This window comes from Carettochelys insculpta, chromosome 4, assembly GCF_033958435.1.
Source record: "Carettochelys insculpta isolate YL-2023 chromosome 4, ASM3395843v1, whole genome shotgun sequence".
Taxonomy (NCBI): Eukaryota; Metazoa; Chordata; order Testudines; family Carettochelyidae; genus Carettochelys; species Carettochelys insculpta.
The window spans coordinates 58,281,919-58,301,658 of record NC_134140.1 but is presented as its reverse complement, the minus strand read 5'-3'; the positions used below and the strand labels follow the sequence as shown (position 1 = coordinate 58,301,658).

Genomic DNA, 19,740 nt, shown 5'->3' with positions numbered 1-19,740 from the left:
TACCAGTCGAACAGGTTTTGATACAGGAGTTCTTCAAGGCTGCATTACAAAGGTTTCCAATGACTCTCCATGCCTTAGGAATAAAATTTAGAAGTCTGAGAATGAATAGAATAACTCAGAAAACATACGTATAAATTGTGTGATTTAATGAGAAAATGACCTTTGTGGGAAAGACTCCCTTCTTCAGATTCTGAAGCAGAACAGGGGAAAAACAGAGAAAACTGAGGAATCAACTAAATGTAAAAAGGAGAGATGGGCTAGGAGAGAAAAGAGCATCAGAGAGGAAAAAATCCCCCCTGGGAAGTGTCAGTTAAGTGGAATGTCTGCCATTCCTGCAAATATCAAAGGTGGGGAAATTGTGCTCGTAATACATAAAATAATTGAGATCTTTGTTGAGTCCACTATGATAGGGATCAAATTTGAAAATGAATTCTAATTCAGAGGTCTCCTTCATAACTGGGTGTTAAAAATCTCTTTGTTATAATACACCAACCATTAAGTCATTAAATCGAGTGTCCTGCCAAGTTCAAGTGCTCATTTAGTGGTTTATGCGTATTCAGATTCCTATGTCTGTTTTGTATCCATTCATCCCTGAAGGAAGAGACCATCCAGCATACATGGCACAGGGCCATTCCTGGCATGTGATAGTATATATCACATTAGTGGAAGTGCAGGAATATGAACCCAGGATGGTGTTTTATTTATTGAGTTGAAGGGGAAACTGAGAGTCATGAGCTTGAGGGCTGGATGCCGAAAAGACTCATCACTTCAATGCACTGAGCTATGCAATGGATTTACTGACAAGCAAAAGTAGGTTTCTACTGCAAGCACACAAGCATGGATTCTACAGCAAGCCAAGGAGGATTTGTTGGAGTTTGGGATCCCATAGGGATGATTTTATGGGTCATCCACAGTTGGGCCCCCCATACCACTGGCAAGGTGCAAGAGCACAGTCACATCAGAGATGCAGAACATGCTGGATGTCAGGATGATTTAAGAGTGACAGTTCCCAGGCATCACCTCTTGGTTCTCAAGAATGACAACATTAAGATTTTGAACTGTGTATGGAAAAGTCAACATTGTCCCTCTTCCAAGTGCCTATCCCTTGCCTAGAGTTGGTGCAAGGCTTTGTATCTTGCTTTGCTCAAAATATTTTAGCAGTTTCGATCTCTTGGAATTTTATCGGCAGATAACCTTCAAACGAAAATGCACAGAAAAAAAATCTGCTTTTACCACTAGTACATGCCAGAATTCAAAATGTTACCTTTTGGATTAATTAGTAAAGGAGCCACTTTTCTGAGGCAGATCAATCAAATGTTAAATGGATTACAACAGTGGTTTGCAACCATGTCCTCCAGCCCTTAGGCCTTTTGGGCTCAGGGCAGAAAAAGTGCCCCACTCCACAGAGCTGAAGCCTGGGTCTCTGAGCTCCACCACTAATGGCTGAAGAATGCAGCTTCACAGAGAGACCTTCTGTCATGGGGTTTCAGGCAGCTGTCCTGTTTGCTACTCCTAATGCCAACCCTCGCTTTTATATGCCAAAACAAACAAGTTGCAATAGGTGGGCTGTGGAGTTTGTATAACATGTTGGGGGTGGGCTGGGACTCAAAGAAAAGGGTTGAGAATGACAAGACTTTGTATTATGTTGATATTGCAATATTGTAATGACAAGATTATGTTGATATTGCAATATTTAGCAACTCTTGGTCAGATCAGATGAAAAATTTGTTAACTATACTGTGAAGAATCAGAAGTGTACATCTCTCTAGTCAATGACAAAGTTCCTTATTTGTAAGCAGAAGCTATTATGAATTGGACTCTCAGAAATAAAGGGTATCCCAGCAGAGTACCCCAGGGACTGTTTTCATTCTTATATACATTCAAGAGCTGGTTTAGGTGCTTTTGACAAATTTGTTCAGTGGCTACCTGTTTCTATTGTTTAGCATATTTTTAATTGCATAGGTCTTCAATTTCATTCTCTATTCTCTTCCCTTGGCTTTTGTCCACGAACAGTACAAGACCAGCAATAACCACCCTATTTTCTTTTGAAAGCTTCATTAGCTCAAAGAGGAGCTATCGACTGAAAACAGAGGTGTTTTTTTTTTTAATTTCAGAATCAAAAAATGTTCTTTTGTCCTTCTAAATGAAGTGTTTCACTGTGTAGTGACTCGAGCCCTTGTGAAGCAGCAAGAGCGAGATCGTAAAAATAACAGCTTTGACTTGAATATTGGGAACAGTAAGGGTAGGAAAAACAAAAACAACATGAAGATCAAGAAGGCTGTTTTCATGTCACTGTCTGTTATGAATAGCTTCAAATGGAATCTCTGTTAGTACTTCCACATATACCCTTTACTTGTAAAGTTTGTCTTATGTACATTTTGTAGTTGGCTATTCCTGCCTGTAACGATCAGTGATTCTCAGTTGAATTATGAGCTGCACCTCTTACTTGATTGTGTAATTTGAGTGCAGATCAGTCAATATAGCTTCAAAATGCATGAAAAATTATATTTTTAGCTGGTATGAAACCCACCATTTAATTTCCACATAAAGATATCTTGAGATGTTTAAATTTGCCTTTTCCAAGATTCTAGTACATTTTCCCCTTCCAGTAAACCAGCAAAGTTCTGGCTATCAATTAAAAAGGCATAGTTATGTCTAGTGAAGGGCTATTGTTATTGTACTTTACTGGTGCTAATATACACTGACTACTTTATCTGCTTTCTTTGGATCGTGTACTGTGTCTTTACAGTCTGAGAACAGAATTTTTCCAGTTGAGTTTTGAAAGCTGTGCAAGGCTGCTTCAAAACACACAAGGATCTTCTGTCTGAACCATCTACAGAAGTTCATATGTGAAAGATCTTTGTGCAACTATGAATCCTATAGAGTGTCCCAATATGATCAGGGGCAAGAAACTTGTGGGATTAATGATAAGTGACATTGTAACTATTCCACCCATTGGGAGTCATAGTAATCAGTTATTTTGATCATTGTAGTTGCATCGGTGTATCTGCCAGTGACTTCAATGGAGCCAGGATTTCACCCCATTTTTACATGAAGGCTTCAATTGTCACCCCATCACCCCACCTCCACCCCGGTGCATGGATTAACAACTAATGGCTTATTATAGTTTTGCATAGTGAGGCTGTATGGTCTCCTCTAGATAAGACTCTGAAGAGTCGCTTGAACTGGGCCTCTTGAATAAACAGATTATCTCTCAGATTAGGGGACAGGTGAAACTGCTCAGGAAAAATATGGAAGGGGGAGAAATAGGCCACCTGAAGGCCCTCTCCCATGTGACTCCTCTCTATGCCACTCCTAGTGCAGGGACAAGCCCCTGCCACCCCAGTCCCAACTTTTGTCACCCGATTCACCCTGCTCCACCCCCTCTCTTCCCCCAAGCCCCATGCTTTGAGTGACTGAGTGACACAGCCTGGAAACTAGCAGGGGACTTATAGGGTGCAAGAAGACTTTGTAACGGTCAAGAGTGCAGTCCGACCCCTCTGTGAATCCTCAGGAAAATCTAAACAGACCAGTCTGTGCAAGGTAAAAAGCTGCAAAACAACTAACCCTGCCACGGCAACAACTGCATACAAGGTGCGCTTGTCAAAACTTCAAGGTTATGCTGGCAGTAGGCCACAAAAAATAGTAATGAGGAATGCACAGGCAATTTTAGGCAATCTTATGTTAATAAATTTAGCTTTATCAGCTAGTGTTAAAAGGCCTGTTACAGAGCCTCTCCCCGAGCGAAGCTCCAACGCGTCGGGTTTTCCCCCACTGGTGACTGCGGCATCTCCGGGGCTCCCGTCGCGGGTGTCACGTGCTTTCAATAAACCAAATATAGCACTCGCCTTCTGGGTGCAGCCTCGTTTCTGGGGAACCTGAGCCTGGCTGGCTACAGGACTGAAGCCAGCAGCAGGGATTGAGCCCTCCCACACTCACGGGTAGTGGCAAGGGGAAGCGGAGCAGCGCAGTTAGTTTCATGGAGTTGCCCATCTTATTCCCCACAGCAGCTTGTTTCTCTACTGATTTGCTTTAAAACTGTTGGCTCTCCAGGAGAAAAATTCTTGCTGTCTACATTCTACAGCAGCCAAAGTTCTCCAGGTTGACCTATCCTTTTGGATATGGAATCTGTAAAGCTCATGTCTGTTAGTCCCAGATCTTTTGCATATCTGAAAATTGGCTATTTTACCCCTTTCATATGCTAAAAGGAGATGATTGCTCCTGCCTCGTGCTCTTAAAACCCTTAGAGCTAAACCCAATCTTCATTTGAAAACATTTGCTTTCAGCTCTTACAGCACAGCTGGTACTCAAAATTGCCTGGAGAGCCAATGCATAAAATGTACCAACAGCAGCCATTCTTCAACAAGCACCGCATGAATACAAATGACAAAGCCATGTTTATATTTTATGAAGTACAGTATTCTAAAACTGTCTTTAGGATACACTCTAAAACAACATTAAAAATCATAAGAACCCTAGCTAACAATGCAGCTTTTGGAAACGTGGTCACTCTGGTCACTCTTCAGTGCATTAAATTCATTAAGTATAATTCCAATGGTGTAATTCCTTCCCCACCCCTCTTGCAATATAATTCCCATTTGCACCTAAATAAGAAGATATGGAAGGTCTATTGATAAAGTGACACCGACATTTGAGATCTCATGAACTTTAACAATGTATAGTTATGAAGAATTTATGCCTGTCTTAAGCAGGTTTCAGAGAGGTAGGGAACACCCCTCAGGGAGCTCCTTCCAAGTCTATCTAGTGTGCTCACCTATGGTACGAAGCAGAATTAGACATATGACAAATATTAGTTGGAGCTCCAACTGCTTGTCTAGCTCACCCCACCCTATAAAGTTAAACCACAAAGCCAGATTCTGGAACACTTAATCTCTGAAGGTCATGCTCTTTCTGAGAAGTCAGATATTTTTAAACAAGCATTTGTACTTGTTGTGGCCTTTGACCTCTGTCACATGGAGAGACTTCATCATCATCATCATCAATAACCGTGGGCTCAGCGCCCTTTGGTGTCTGATGCCTCTCTCACTATTTCCTTCCCTCTTTCCCTATCCAGTGCAGAGTGGCTTAGTTTCTGTAGACTAGCTCTGCACCAATCTACTATATCATCTATCCATTCTCTGTGGGGTCTGCCTCTCCTGTTCGAACCATCCATTATGCCGAATACGAGGGTCTTGATTTTTTGTTCATCGTTCACTCTGCAAATATGTCCAAATAGTTGTAACTTCTGTTTTACAACCTTCTGCAGCAGGTTCTCTTTCAGCTGTATCTTCCTATATAATGCCTCATTGGGCTAGGTCAACAGCTAAAATTTATGTCTGCTTAGCTGTCTTGCTCAGGGAGGTGAAAAATTTTCAGCACTTGAGCATCATGGTCAGGTCAGCTTCACCCGGTATAGGAGTGGCTGAGTCCATGGAAAGATTTGTCTACTGACTTAGCTATCACTTGTTGGAAAGGTGGATTAACTACATTGATAGAATCCCCTACTTCTGTCAGTGTATGAAGTGTTACAGTATGGGCATTACAGCACCATAGCTATCATGCTTCTAATAAACTCTTTATAGCTGTAGAGTCTTCATACCCCCTCTTAATTGCTTTCACCATCTTCTCAAATACCTTGCTTAACACAGAATTTTTCTATTTGCAGTGTGTCATCAACTTCATCTAGAATTTCTCTCTATCAGCAAGGTAAGCAGACCAATCAGTGATTTTCTTTTAGCTGACCTCCAAGTCCTGTAATTAATGACCTCAGCAGTCCTAGAGGAGTATAGAGTCAAATTTACCTTCACAATTTCATGCCAATGGTGGTGGGCATAAAGTATAGAAACGTAGGCAGTAAAACTAAGACATACGTGAAGATGCACTTAACATCCATTTTCCAAGTCAGTTGGTGAAAATTAGGCAAATGCTGTAATAATGGATTGGAGAAACAGAAATATGCTATGAGTCATTGAGTGCCTCCTTTTCTTTCACTGTATATCTTACAAAGTTATATTGGCAGGTGTTTAATTCATTTCAGGAGGCTCCGGGTAAATACAGAAGCATGCTGTTTTTTACCTCCTCCCATCTGAGAAAATCCTACAGAGAATTCCTCACTGGACAAGCTCCTCAGAAGAATCTCTTTATACTTGAAGACAATTGATCTCAGTAGCAGGTTACTGACCCCCACAGTGACCAAGTGGTACCCTGAACCCTGGTGGCTTTGAAAGAAGAGTGATTTCACTGGAGATTCCAATGGCCGCCTTTACAAAAAGCATACCACCAGTGGCATTGCTCAGCTCTCGTCACAAAAGAAAGGCCGTAGACAGCAAACAACTTATCCTTGGTTCCTGCTGTCATGGAGGATGCTGCATGGACATCTTTCTTCCTAAACTGTTTGTTCTGTGAACATGGGACTCTGTGTGGTATCTGACATTTTTGCCTTGTTTTCTGCCTTAGGATGGGATGAATAGTTCAAGTGTTACATAGAATAATTAATATTGACTTTGTTTTGAAATGAGACACTAAGACTAGGTCTCTAAAAAGTTCAATGATAGCACAGCCAGCCTCACAGATGACCTTATTCAATAGCAACTCTTACACCAATTCCATTCTATTCTGTTTGGGACAACAGGATAAGGCAATGCCAACACCATCGTAACGTCTTGTACTGTTGTTAATTTTAACCACCATATCAATAAGCAGCTGCCTTTCAAGTTATAAAAAGGATTTCATTATCAGGTTGGGAGAATGAGATCATTTTTACAAGCAGAGCTATGTAAATCTGTAACATAGCTAAAATGTGACACAAGCTTAAAACATACCTAGGAATGAAATTTATCATTGGGCAGGAACCAAGATAATATCAGCCTCTCAAGTTATTAAAATTCTAATAAAAACTGACCACAGCCACTGTTAAAAGCTATAGCTCCTTAGTAAAATATTAAGCTACCAACACAATAAAAATTAAAATAAAGCTTCTGTCATATAAAAAAGATAAAGGCATTCTGAAAGAAGACAGGGACCATTCCTGAAAGTGCTTTACTGTGAGAAGTTGCTTTGTAATAACAGCATTGAGGGGTTCTGCATCTACTGCATCTCACTGATTTGTATATCAAGTTTACTGAGTTTACCAGAAAAAGATGATTTTCTTAACTGCCAATTCTGCATACTCACCTTAGGGTCTGAAAAACACCGGTCATCTCTCTAAATCTTGCACCATCAGTAGTTACAAAAGGTGAGCTCCTGCAAAGGCACTTAGTCTCACAGCAGCCAGGTTAGGCACCTAAATCTCAGGTTTAGGCTCTATGGCAATCCACGGAACGACTCCTGAGCCCTGTAGGTGCTCAAGCTCACTTGTTCAAATTTTCAAGTAAGAAATACTCTTGCTGCTTCATTCTAGGACTCCAGCTGTTTATCTCCCACTCAAGTTCCAGAGTGAATCATGAACTCATGGAGGAGACACATTTGTCCACCAACGTTGCATGAATGGTCCAGCAGACACACTCACAGGCTGTTTCGTGGATCAGCTCTTGTTTAAAATCTGCAGGAGGAAGTGGTGGTCTTCGTGCTCACCCTATAAAACTTTCATCCTGGTGGTAAGAACACTCACTTGGGAGGTAACAGCTACGAAGGGTCCTGTGGCACCTTATAGACTAACAGAAAAGTTTTGAGCATGAGCTTTCGTGAGCACAGACTCACTTCATCAGGTGCTGGTCTTGGAAATCTGCAGGGCCAGGTATAAATAAGTCAGAGCAAGGGTGGGGATAACAAGGTTAGCTCAGTCAGCAAGGGTGAGGCTCACTACCAGCACTTGATCTGGAGGTGTGAACACCAAGGGAGGGGAAGCACTGGGAATGGCTGGCTAAATACAAAAGCAGCTTCCCCTCCCTTGGTGTTCACACCTCCAGATCAACTGCTGGTAGTAAGTTCACCCTTGCTGACTGAGCTAACCTTGTTATCCCCACCCTTGCTCTGGCTTATTTATACCTGGCCCTGCAGATTTCCAAGACCAGCATCTGATGAAGTGAGTCTGTGCTCACGAAAGCTCATGCTCTAAACTTTTCTGTTACTCTATAAGGTGCCACAGGACCCTTCGTTGCTGTTACAGATCCAGACTAACACGGCTACCCCTCCGATACTTCACTTGGGAGGTGTGTGACACAGGGTCAATTCCCACTCCCTGCCAGAGGGGAGGGGACCCCTGTTCAAACTCCCTTTCCCCTCTGTTGGGCATGGGAGCACTGAGCCTGCATCTCCCACTTCTGAGGTAAGTGAGTGTTCTAAGTCCCTTTGTCAAAAAGTTGTGAGTGGGGCCCCATCACCACCTCCTCCAGCTATTTTTACACAGAGCAAGGAGGGAACCTAACTCAGTTCCTGGGGGGGAATCCATACCCCATAGCCTAGGCACTTAAGCTACCTGACCCCAAGAGACAGGTTCTGGTTCCTGGATCACTAACAGAGATAAGTGCCTCTGTGAGAAGGACAGGGCTTAACAACCTCGTCACTGACATCACCCAATGACTAGTTTAGGTGGCTCTGTACCTACCATACTGGCCTTTGTGGATCGCACTGTGAGGCTTCTATCTTTGTCTGTTCACAGTGTAGAAAGCATAGGCACCTCTCTCAGTCCTGATGAATCGCAATGTTGGGTCGGTGATTTTCCAGATGTCTAAAAGTTATGACATCACAACACTGAGCACTGCAAAACCTAAGTGCCTCTGTGGATACAGGCCAAGGATTCTGCAGACCAAATGCTGATCTTTGTTCACTCCTTTGCAATTTCATTGTTTTTAGACTGTGCCCTGAATTATCTATTGCTTTAGTGGAGTGGCACAGATGTAACCGAGGTTATTATCTGAAGTTAATGACATTGCACAGGTGTCATGCCTATTGAAATTCAGTTAACGATTTGATTTTGTCAGCCAAAAAACATTTCAGTTCATCTTCCCAGAGTATTATTCATTCTGCAGGGATTGTAGGAGTAAAAAGAAAGAAAAAAGAATGTATTTGTATCACTAAAGCAAGCAGACCTGACTGGATAACACAAAGACCAGATTTAATAAGGAAGGAAAAAATTTTACATAACCATTTTAGAATCACACTTTAACCCACATTACTTGTAGAAGTGCAGCAACACATATGATGCATAAAACCCACCATTTGGAGAACACTGGAACACCCACACACTTTAATGGAGCGAAGGATGGAAAGTCAGCCTCAACTCTGAAGTTAACTGTGTTTTTAGTTTTAAGTCAAGCACCTAGCATTAAATTTTCATTAAATTTAATTTCTTGAGTTAATTATCTTTTTATAGGAAAAAGGAAACTGAAGAAAAAGATCTTTGTGGGAACCTTTGAGACCTATGATTTTTTTTTTCTGGTGATAGAATCAGATGCATGAAAGAAATATGCATATCCCTAAGCTAAATCTACAAGACATATCAATGAGCATTTAAGAACAACCTGTTATGTAACCCTTCTGTCTGTTGTCAGAGCCACAAAGGCTAGGTTCAAATTGTTTTGAGAGGAAACTCTACCTAACACTGGCTCAAGCCACTCCGCAGAATTTCTGCAGTCACTAAATACCTTACCATGACAGTCTAAATAGGCACTAGCTTCCCCCTTTGAAAGCACAATGTTCTATGAAATAAAGAAAATTTTATGAGGTGGAAGAGGTTACACAGCAATATATCTAAACGAATGATGATAAAACATTTCCTCATAGTAACACAGTCCATTAATTCCACCTGCTATCATGAACATCCAATGGGCAAATGTCTTTTGTCACATTGCTTCCCTGGTCTCTGTCCACCAAAGGTCACTTATAGTTTGGTGTCAAGATGTAGCATAGTCCAAGAATCCTGAAATGCAGGCCTATCTTTAGGCCCTTGGGAAGTGCTGTCTGCCGTGTCTTGAGCCTTCACCACTGAGCCTACCTACATGAATTTCAGTTTTATTTAGTGAAAGTAGAACAGGCCTCTACAAGAGTTCCCTCTGCTGTGTTGCTGTTCTCTCTGGCTTCAGTTAACTGCCCTCTCTGTACCATTTCCCACCAGACCCTGCCTCCACTCCCTCCAATTGTGCAGGTTCCTCTGTGGAAGGGAACCAGTTGCATATAGACAGACTTCACAGATGGTTTTAGTATAGTAGTAGATGGATATGAATGTTTATTGTTAAGCATTATTTAAATTTTTTTATCTATTTAAATTTAGTTGCAAAATTATGATTATTCAGCTTTCTAGTTTCTTGATTTAAATTTTCACAGTTGCAGACATTATTGGGAGGTTAGATAAATATTTAATGGCAGTTGATGTTGAAATTCAATAAGTTAAAGCTTTGTAACCGTTAAAACTCACAATAAATGTCATGTCAAAAACATACAAAGTAAATATTGTTGACTCAAATTCTAATACGTTCTTAAGCAACTCCTTCCCACTGTACACACACATTGCCTACTTTAAATTTTTATTGTCAGATTTTTTTGTTAGTTTGGGTGTGCATGGTGGAGTCAGTGTTAACTGACATTTGCCCATAAAAATCTCATTCTTCCTAGACTAACTATAGATCATTTGAACAGCTTCTTTGCCACAAACTAGGAACCCCCCTCCCACCTTCTCTCTCTCTCTCTCTATTTGGTTCTACTATCCAACTAATTACTGGTTTGTGTACAGTTGCAGTGATTCAGAAAAAAGACCACTGAAGGAATTCTGGGTACAAAGCCTAGGCACATAAATCTCTATTAGCCATAGTTCCCTCTGGGAGGGATAGCTCAGTGGTTTGACATTGGCTTGCTAAACCCAGTGCTGTGAGCTCAATCCTTGAGGGGCCCATTTAGGGCTCTGGGGCAAATAGATTACAAAATATCTGTCAGGGATGGTGACAGGTCCTGCTGTGAGTGCAAGGGACTGGACTTGATGACCTCTGAAGGACCCTTCCAGCTCTATGAGATACATATATCTCTGTCAATAGAGGGGACAGAAAGTTGCTTCACCTATACAATTTCAGGCAGCAGGTCTTACAGTGTAATGATCACTGATGTGACTATGTTGTTGGAATCTATCTATAGATATCAGAATGGTAGCCATTCTAGTCCGTATCCTCAAAAACAATGAGACATCCTGTGTTACCTTATTGACTAATGCATATTGGAGCATAAACAGTCGTGGACAAAGACACACTTCATCACTTGATCTTTGCTCATGAAAGCTTATGCTCCAATGTATCTGTTAGTCTATAAGGTGCCACAGGACTTCTTGTTGTTTTATCCTATAGATATTTATGAATTTTTTGCAACATTTTATTGTGAAAAGCTACAAGGGATCTTTGGGAGGATGTACTCGGTTGGAAATCGGTTAGTCCACAGTTTCTTGTCTATAGACTACTATAGTAGCCCAGTTACAGTCATATGCTTTCATAAGGTGAGAGAAGAACAGAAAAAACAATGACAAGATTGCAATTGGATCTTCTAGTCTCCTATCCAATGTAGAACACAGGGGGGAGCCCTGTGAATGGCTGCAACACCTTCAGAATGAATGTAAATTTGGAAAGAGACCATGATGGGTCTGACAGTTTGTACCCTGGTGCAGTCCAGTAGTTCACTCACTTTCCATTTATGGAGTAACCATATGCATCTAATGAGATGATGCAACAGTTAACGAGAACAAAAATCATAGCAAAAACCACAATAACACTCCATGACCTAGAACATCGATTGCCCCAGCCCCCAATGCCACTAACTAAAAATCCGGGAAATCCTTCTGGTCTCATGCCACAGCTTTCCTTGCAGAAGATAAAGGATGCCCGGAGAAAACTGTTTGAAGCCTTGGATGTGGCCAACATATCGAACAAAAATCTAATTGATAACTCAGCTATGCCAGAGCTGAGCTCCTCTTGCCCATGATGCATATGGATGGCTCTAAACCGTATCTTCACCCAACAAGGAAGTATTACTAAAATAATAGATTAAGGCATTACCATTCATCAGCACTGTTGTTACGCGAGTTGGCACAAAAGACAATTTTATTTGTGGGTTTACATGGTAAATCAAAACACCAATGCTATGCCATGCAGGGACTCTAAATTATTACATATGCCACCCATGTGCATCCTACAGTAATCCTGCAAAGAATTTTATTACAAAGCTTTTCCTACGCGGCTGCAGTACTTGCTATTCTAAAAGAATCTGCTGCTTTAGTGAGACACTGTAAGCCAAGTTTCAGCCCAGACACAATTTTTATGGTTGAGACATAAATCCACGGCAATGCAGACTTTTAAACGGAGTTATCATGAGGGCCCCTAACACCACTGCCTCATGATTATTGTAGTTAAATACCATTGTGGCTGTTTTCCAAACGTTCTGATACAATACCAGCACTTCCGAATGTAGATTTTCACAATAAAGTAATCCAAACACTGAGTAGAATAGAACCCACAATTCTCTATATTCAAGGGATAAAGTCTCTATTGTTTCCCATTCATTCATAAAATCTGGCTATCCTGGGGTTGTATAAGGTGCTGAACAGCACCAGCTCCCAATCAAGTTTACAAGAGCCGAGGGAGTTGAGCACCTTATGGGAAACACTCAGTAACACAGAAAGCCAAGTGCTGATTGTGTAGCAGCACGGCACATTGATGTCAGGCCTGGCTGTCAGCCAGCTTAAGTCTGCCTAGTGCTCCTGCTGTATTTCACACCCTGATGCATAATATTTTCATGGGGGGAAAAAAATCTTTAAAAAATAATCCGAGGGAACTGCAAAAGTGAAAAATGTATGAAGTATGGTTGAAAGGCCCCATGACCCACTAACATGCCCAATGTGCCTATGTCAGTCTAGCCCTCTTCACCACAAAGTCTATTCTACCAGTGAGTCTGTCACAGCACCAACATCCTCGGCTACATAATTTATGAACGTCATTCTGGAAATGCAGTTGTTATGGTGGCAGTTCTGAGCATGAGAACAAACACGTGGCAGGTTTCACAGCTTGCTGTCACAAACACAGGCAGCAAATTAACTGTTATGCCTAGGAGCTTGTGACCCTCATCCATGTCAGGACAGGCCAAAGCGTTTCTAGCACATTTAGCCTCTCTCTGGTAACTGTAATGATTAAAATTTGAACAGGCTGGTAAGACATGAGGTTCATGTTATTAGTAATGTCCTTTTCTAGACACTTGGCATTGCTATTCTATGGACTCATTGCATAGCAGAGCTACTCTGGTTTCCATCTACCTTTTTCTTTTTCTTTTTTTTTTTTATGATAGCACATAAATAGCCACACACACAAGCAAAGATCACAATTCCCATAGACACCCCATCTACTCAGAGATCCTTTTCTGATCTATTTTGGCCATATCTTCTTTTACAATATGCTGTGGAAATTCAAGTAATGTTTTTATGGTTTGTAATCTACTGAGTAAAGCACAGTAGTCAATGAAAAATTGCTTAATTTTGCATTTTAGCAGCTAGCAGAAGAGAATGCTGAAAATCCAGAGATCCCTGCTTCCAGAGTCTGGCATGCAATAATATTTTCCATTGCTGTTACTAATACGTTTTGTGCTCCCAGCTTCATTAAATGCATCTTTAGATCAACATTTTCTTCCTAATTGGATGCAAGGTTCCACTTACAGGGCTTTATTAACTACTAACAACAAAGATAATCTTGAGAATTAAAATGCTGCAGCTATTAACATAAGCAACATACATTAGATGTACATATGTTATTAGGACAACCATATCTCCCTGCCCCAAATATGAGGGGGTGGGGATCAGAGGCTCCCCCTGGCTCCACCAAGCCCAGGGGAGCCCAGAAAGAGGTGGCAGCTGCTGGGCCTCCCCAGGAGCCCCAAGGAAGCAGCAACTGTCAGCCTGCCCCAGGGAAGTGGCAGCTGCCAGTGATCCCCAGGAGTCCCGGGAAAGCAGCAGCCCCCATTGCTCCCCAAGCCCAGGGAAAGCTGCAGCTGCCAGCCCTCCCCCAGTGGAAGTGGCAGGGATGCAGCAGCAGCTCATACATAAGGGTAACATAAGGGTTTGGATGAGCCAGAAAAAGAGCATATACCTGGAATAGGATTGCTTCTCATAAAACTAAATAGAAAAGAGACAATAACCAAAGCAAGCACAGTCCTCAAACTTGACATAAGTGAGGGAATGTTGAAAGAGACTAAACCCAGATGAGGCAGAAAAATAGGCCAAAACTGGAATAGGACTGCTTCCCAATAAACCTTACAGAAAAGAGATAGAAAGACAGAGAAATGTGGAGTAGTGCTCTGTTTTGACACAGCTAAATCAATGCTTAAGATTTGAAAACTATAAAAAGGTTACTGGAAACCAAATTGATTATAATGATGAGTATATTTTTTCTTCATCCCCATAAGCTCTTGATGGGAATCTTATTTTAAAAAAATTACAAAAACAATTAAATGAAAAAATTATCAATCCCTTACTAAATGCATAATAAAAACCATCTTAATAAAATAACACTACTTTTGAAAAATACAATCATTTGCATAAAGTATTTACATTTTCATTTAAAAAACCCTTAATTGAATAAAGGACCAAAAGCAACATCAGGTAAATATGCTAGACTAATTATGAAGTAAAAATCAATTGGATTACAAATAGCGTAGACTTACATTCCAATATATAGTATGTTGAACAGTCTGAACAAGTCATTTTAGGGAATTTTAGTTTGTACTGTCTTCACTACAGTTTATGTGGTTTCTTTAACCAGGCAAAATATCTAGCTGAGGTGATGTATCCCCAGAAGACCTCTGTGTAATCCCAAATGTATGTGTACCCTTGGCTGAGAACCACTACTAAAGACAGAGGACAAAATCCTGACTCCATGGAAGTCATTGGGAGCTTTCCTACTAGCTTCAGTGGGTCTAAGAGATTTAACTGCTATGTCCACACTGGCCCCAAACTTCGAAATGGCCATGCAAATGGCCATTTTAAAGTTTACTAATGAAGCGCTGAAATACATATTCAGCGCCTCATTAGCATGCGGGCGGCCGCAGCACTTCGAAATTGACGTGGCTCGCTGCTGCATGGCTCGTCCCGACGGGGCTCCTTTTCGAAAGGACCCCACCTACTTCGAAGTCCCCTTATTCCCATCTGCTCATAGGAATAAGGGGACTTCGAAGTAGGCGGGGTCCTTTCGAAAAGGAACCCCGTTGGGACGAGCTGCGTGGCAGCGAGGCACGTCAATTTCAAAGTGCCGCGGCCGCCCGCATGCTAATGAGGTGCTGAATATACATTTCAGTGCTTCATTAGTAAACTTTGAAATGGCCATTTGCATGGCCATTTCGAAGTTTGGTGCTAGTGTAGACACGACCAACAGATCACTCAGAATTTCAGAGAACACACTGTCAGCTGCTACCAACATAAACAGAACTAAATGCTTCCTCCACCAAAGCTATAGAGCTGTGTCTACACTTGCATTCCTCTTTTGAAAGAGGCATGGAAATGAAGCATTGATTTACATATCTGGCACCTTCTCCTGTAAAAATAACTTCTTTCGGAAGAACAAAAGCAGTGTAGATGGGGCTCTTTCAAAAGGAGCCCCCCGCAGTCTTCGAAAGCCCCTTATTCCTAACAGCAAATAGGAATAAGGGGGTTTCAAAGACTGGGGGGGTCCTTTCAAAAGGCCCTCATCTACATGGGTGGTGCATGATTCAAAAGCAGCATTTTCAAATTGCCACGGCTGGCATTATGCAATGAGGCGCTGCATATTTATGGTAGTGCCTCATTAGCATCTGCCAAAGTGTCTCATTAACATCCCCCTTTAAAAAGGCTGGGGCTAGTGTAGACATAGCTGACATTTATCAAAAATAATTGGAGAATTAATTATATACGCAGAGAACTTCTTATCTGAATTTCTTAAAACTGCAGCGATGATAGTTAGGTTTCTAACAAAATAAAAAGGTACTGGTAGCAGACACAAATCTCATTCAATGTCTCATTAAAGACAACATACTGGCATGGTACATTCATTGATCATTCCAATATAACCGTGTGTGTCATGAATGCTTTATGTTCAAATTTTGATGCAACTTCCAAGAACCTATTAAGTGGGGAAATATATACTTCATGGCAGTTTCAGATGTGAGAGTGATGTGTGCCTTGTCTTCTCATTGCTGGTGTATGCTTAATTATTCTACATGAATTCCATCTTTAACTTTCACTTCTCTTTTCTACAGAGTGGAGGTGGGTTGATGGATAGCAACTGTCAGCTGAATTAAAGAGGGTTTGGTAAAAGCAGCATTCACTAACCAAGACTGAGAATTTGAACATTAGATACATGATGTTTTGTAAAACAGTTTGTAGCCAAATGGCGATCAGACTGGCTTCAGACAAAACAGAATGATGACACTGCCTCCCTCATATGTACTACTAGAGGAAAGATTTTCAAAAACAAAACAAAAAAAAAACCGATCAAGCATTGGTATAACCGATCCCATTGAGTCCACTGGCAAATCTTCTTAGGCCAAATCTGGGTGCTATTCAAAATTCTTTCTTAAGGTGATACTGCCTATTCACCAAGTGGTTGGCTGTGCCACACTGAAGTAGGCTTTTGTTTGGCAATGGGGTATATCAAATGTGAGCACACTTAAGTGTTCTAAGGAGCTCAAAAGAATGGTCATTGACGTCAATAAGAATCTTTTCATTAACTTCAATGGGAGTTAGATGGGTCCATGAGCGTTTTTAAGTTCCATAAAGACCTCTCTGCCTCCCACCGTGTTTGGATATTGACTGGCAATTGCACAACATGTCTTGTGCTGTCTTTTATGTACACAGTCTCCCAGTTTCTCTGACAATACTGATCTCCTGGATTCCATATAGATAGGGCTGTTTTTGTCCTGGAAAAAGACAGCTTAATGACAACAAAAAAGGGCAACTGAATACATTGCATCTATTGAAAGATGTCTGTGACCCACAGGTGGTAAGAAGTTTCACTTGAGGAAACAAGATTGGCTTGATCTTTCATACTTTATAGAAGATCTTTCTTGGCCTCAGTTTTATATGATGGCTTAGTATGTTCATAAATAGCCTCCTGCAGCAGTTCTTGCTAACATTCTCTATCTTTATTCACATTAGCCGGGGGAACAAAGGCAGAGCCTCAGTTTTCTTTAGCAACTGATTTTTTGTTGAGACTGATTTCATTACCCTGAATGACAATGCTCAGAGGAACACTTTATAGAACAAACTTGCACTGGAAGCAAAAAAGGTCTCCTTACTCATCAGGCAAACTGATACTACTTTTTGCCTAAGATAATACATTTTAAGCAAATTTCTGGGCTTATGACTAATCTGTTCAAATACAAAAGTTCTTCTTAAAGTTTAATAGGTTTTCAGTTATTTCTCCCCTATAGTTTTTTTTGAGAACATGACCAGTAGAAAACTAAACCCCAGAGAACCTAGAAAGATGAATGCACAAATATTCATTAAACCCTCTTCAGATAATGTGTGGAGAACTCTCACACTTTTTCTTTCATGATTAAAATGATACACATTTGATGAACATAGACTCTGTACTATAATTTCTTTCTTTATTACAAATGGGGGGTGAGGGATAGCTCAGTGGTTTGAGCTTTGGCCTGCTAAACCCAGGATTGTGAGCCCAATCCTGGGGGAGGCCACTTAGGAATCTGGGACAAACAGGTTAATTAAAAAAAAAAAAAAAAAAAAAAGATGGTGCTTGGCCCTTGCCAAGAGGGCAGGGGACTTGATTGAATGACCTCCCAAGGTCCTTTCCAGTTATATGAGATGTGTATGTCCAAATATATTCTTCAATTGTGGACCAAGTTTTATTCTTGGCTATCCTGCTGTAAATACAGAATAGTTGTAATTAAGATAGTGGAGTTATTTTGGATTTACAGTGTGATGAAAGAATTTGGCCCTTTAATGCTACATGTTAAAAACACTTTTTTTTTAAAGCACGCAGACATCCTACATCTATATTGTCATCTTTAGAATGGGCCCCCTTGCACTCTGCAGTCCCAGAGTTTGCCACAACAGCCTGCCTTTTTCCATTCCCTTTTTCTTGTAATTTTACTCCAGAAACATGGTTTGCATCAAAAATTGTTACTAGCCTTCATGGTTTGAAGATGACTGTGTATTAGTTCATACTTAGTTCACATTTTTAAAAGGTTGTTTTCCTGAGCGTGCAGGACATGGAAGAGTAAGTATCCCTGAGAGTGTGAACTTTTAAACTGATGGTCATTTTAGCAGAAGAATTCAGCTAACAGGCTTATGCCACAGTATTAAAATGCTCTCCCGCCACCTTCATAGAAATCAGTGTTGGACTAGACTTCAAGCAGGTCATCAAGTCCAACTTCTGTACCAAAAGACCCATCCAGCTACCAATGACCTTCAGCTTCTACTCTAACATGCCCCAGATCGCAGTTCATAAGGCTATGCTTTTAAAGGAAGGGATAAGTGACATGGCTTTATAAAAAAAAAAAAAAAGGTGACATTACAGTCCTCTGGCTTCCAGGAAGAATAAACTCTCCTTGTTAAATTTAAACAAGAATGCTTTTTGGCGCACATCAAATAAGTCACATCCTAGAACCAAAATTACAGGAATGTATGCTGTATGCCACAGTTTGAAAAACAAAGTATGCTTAGATAGCCTAACAGTAGCAAATATTACACATCTTCTCAATTAGGCAGACCGGGAATGATAAAGAGATTTAGATAGGGGAGAATTTGATTATGACAACTATGCATGGTGGAAGAGGGCTGAAATCCTTTGAACAGTTTCAAGAGCATGAGCACTACATATTTTTAAATAGGCAATGAATACATATCCTTTTTTGAAAATGCCAAGATCCTCATAAGTCAAGATACTGTGAAGCTTTATAAAATTCAAAACAGCTTCATTGTTTGACTGTAAAAGGTCATTCTGAATAGCTTAAAACAAAAAGCAGTATCTGTACGTCATGTGCAAAGAGCGATTTCCAGCAGACAGAGAGCTTAGCAGCTCTATTGGCTCACTTAAAAAAAAAATCCTAAATTGAAAGTGAGCTGTGATAATGCAGACCACACACAAGCCTGCTCTGCTAAAGAAAAGTGAGCTGTTGCGCTGTATTACCAATGGGTTCAGATGAACCAGTGCTGACTGCTGTTTAGCTACACTTGTAGCTTTAAAAAAAAAATAAAATGGCATGCAGCACAGATTTAGAAACTACGGTTAAAATCCGACCTAAGTTAAAATGTTATCCTCTTGTTAATGCACAATCAATATAACTATAATGAGGAATAGCCACCACCCATTAGAGGAGAAAGGGTTATTTTCATGCAAACAGGGACAAGAGTCAGACAGACTTTTTAGGGCTTTCCCACATGTAAACTTCTACAAGTCTGGGGCAAAAGAAAACTATTTGAATGCTGTAGTTTTATTTTTATGCCTATGTTTATAAGCCATCTGGTGCTTCCCAGAGTGCCAGCTACTACTCCCAGGAGATTAGAATTAATACCAAATCCTCATCCTGGCTGGCTCCTGAAGGTGCCTGGGAACAGAACTCCTGAAGAGAGGCTCCTCCCCACCTCCAGCCTGCCTGTAGCTAGCAGAAAGCAGCTAAGCCTCACTGGTAACACAGTAAGTTAAGAGATTTGGCCTCATTACCTTAATCAGGGCAATCAAGGTTAAAAAAAAAAAAAAGGCAGACAGTGAGACAGAAAAACATGCCCTGGAGATGGCTGGTGCCCAGAAGCCAGAGCTCATGAGCTTTATAAAACTGAGTCTGAGC

General features: G+C 40.9%; 1 long non-coding RNA gene across 1 annotated transcript; it reads left to right on the top strand.

Moving 5' to 3' along the window:
* Nucleotides 1-640: 640 nt before the first annotated feature.
* On the top strand, nt 641-6,310 carry LOC142012527 (uncharacterized). The gene is made up of 2 exons (XR_012645385.1): nt 641-1,561; nt 5,666-6,310. It is a non-coding gene; the product is annotated as an uncharacterized LOC142012527 (long non-coding RNA).
* Nucleotides 6,311-19,740: the final 13,430 nt, after the last annotated feature.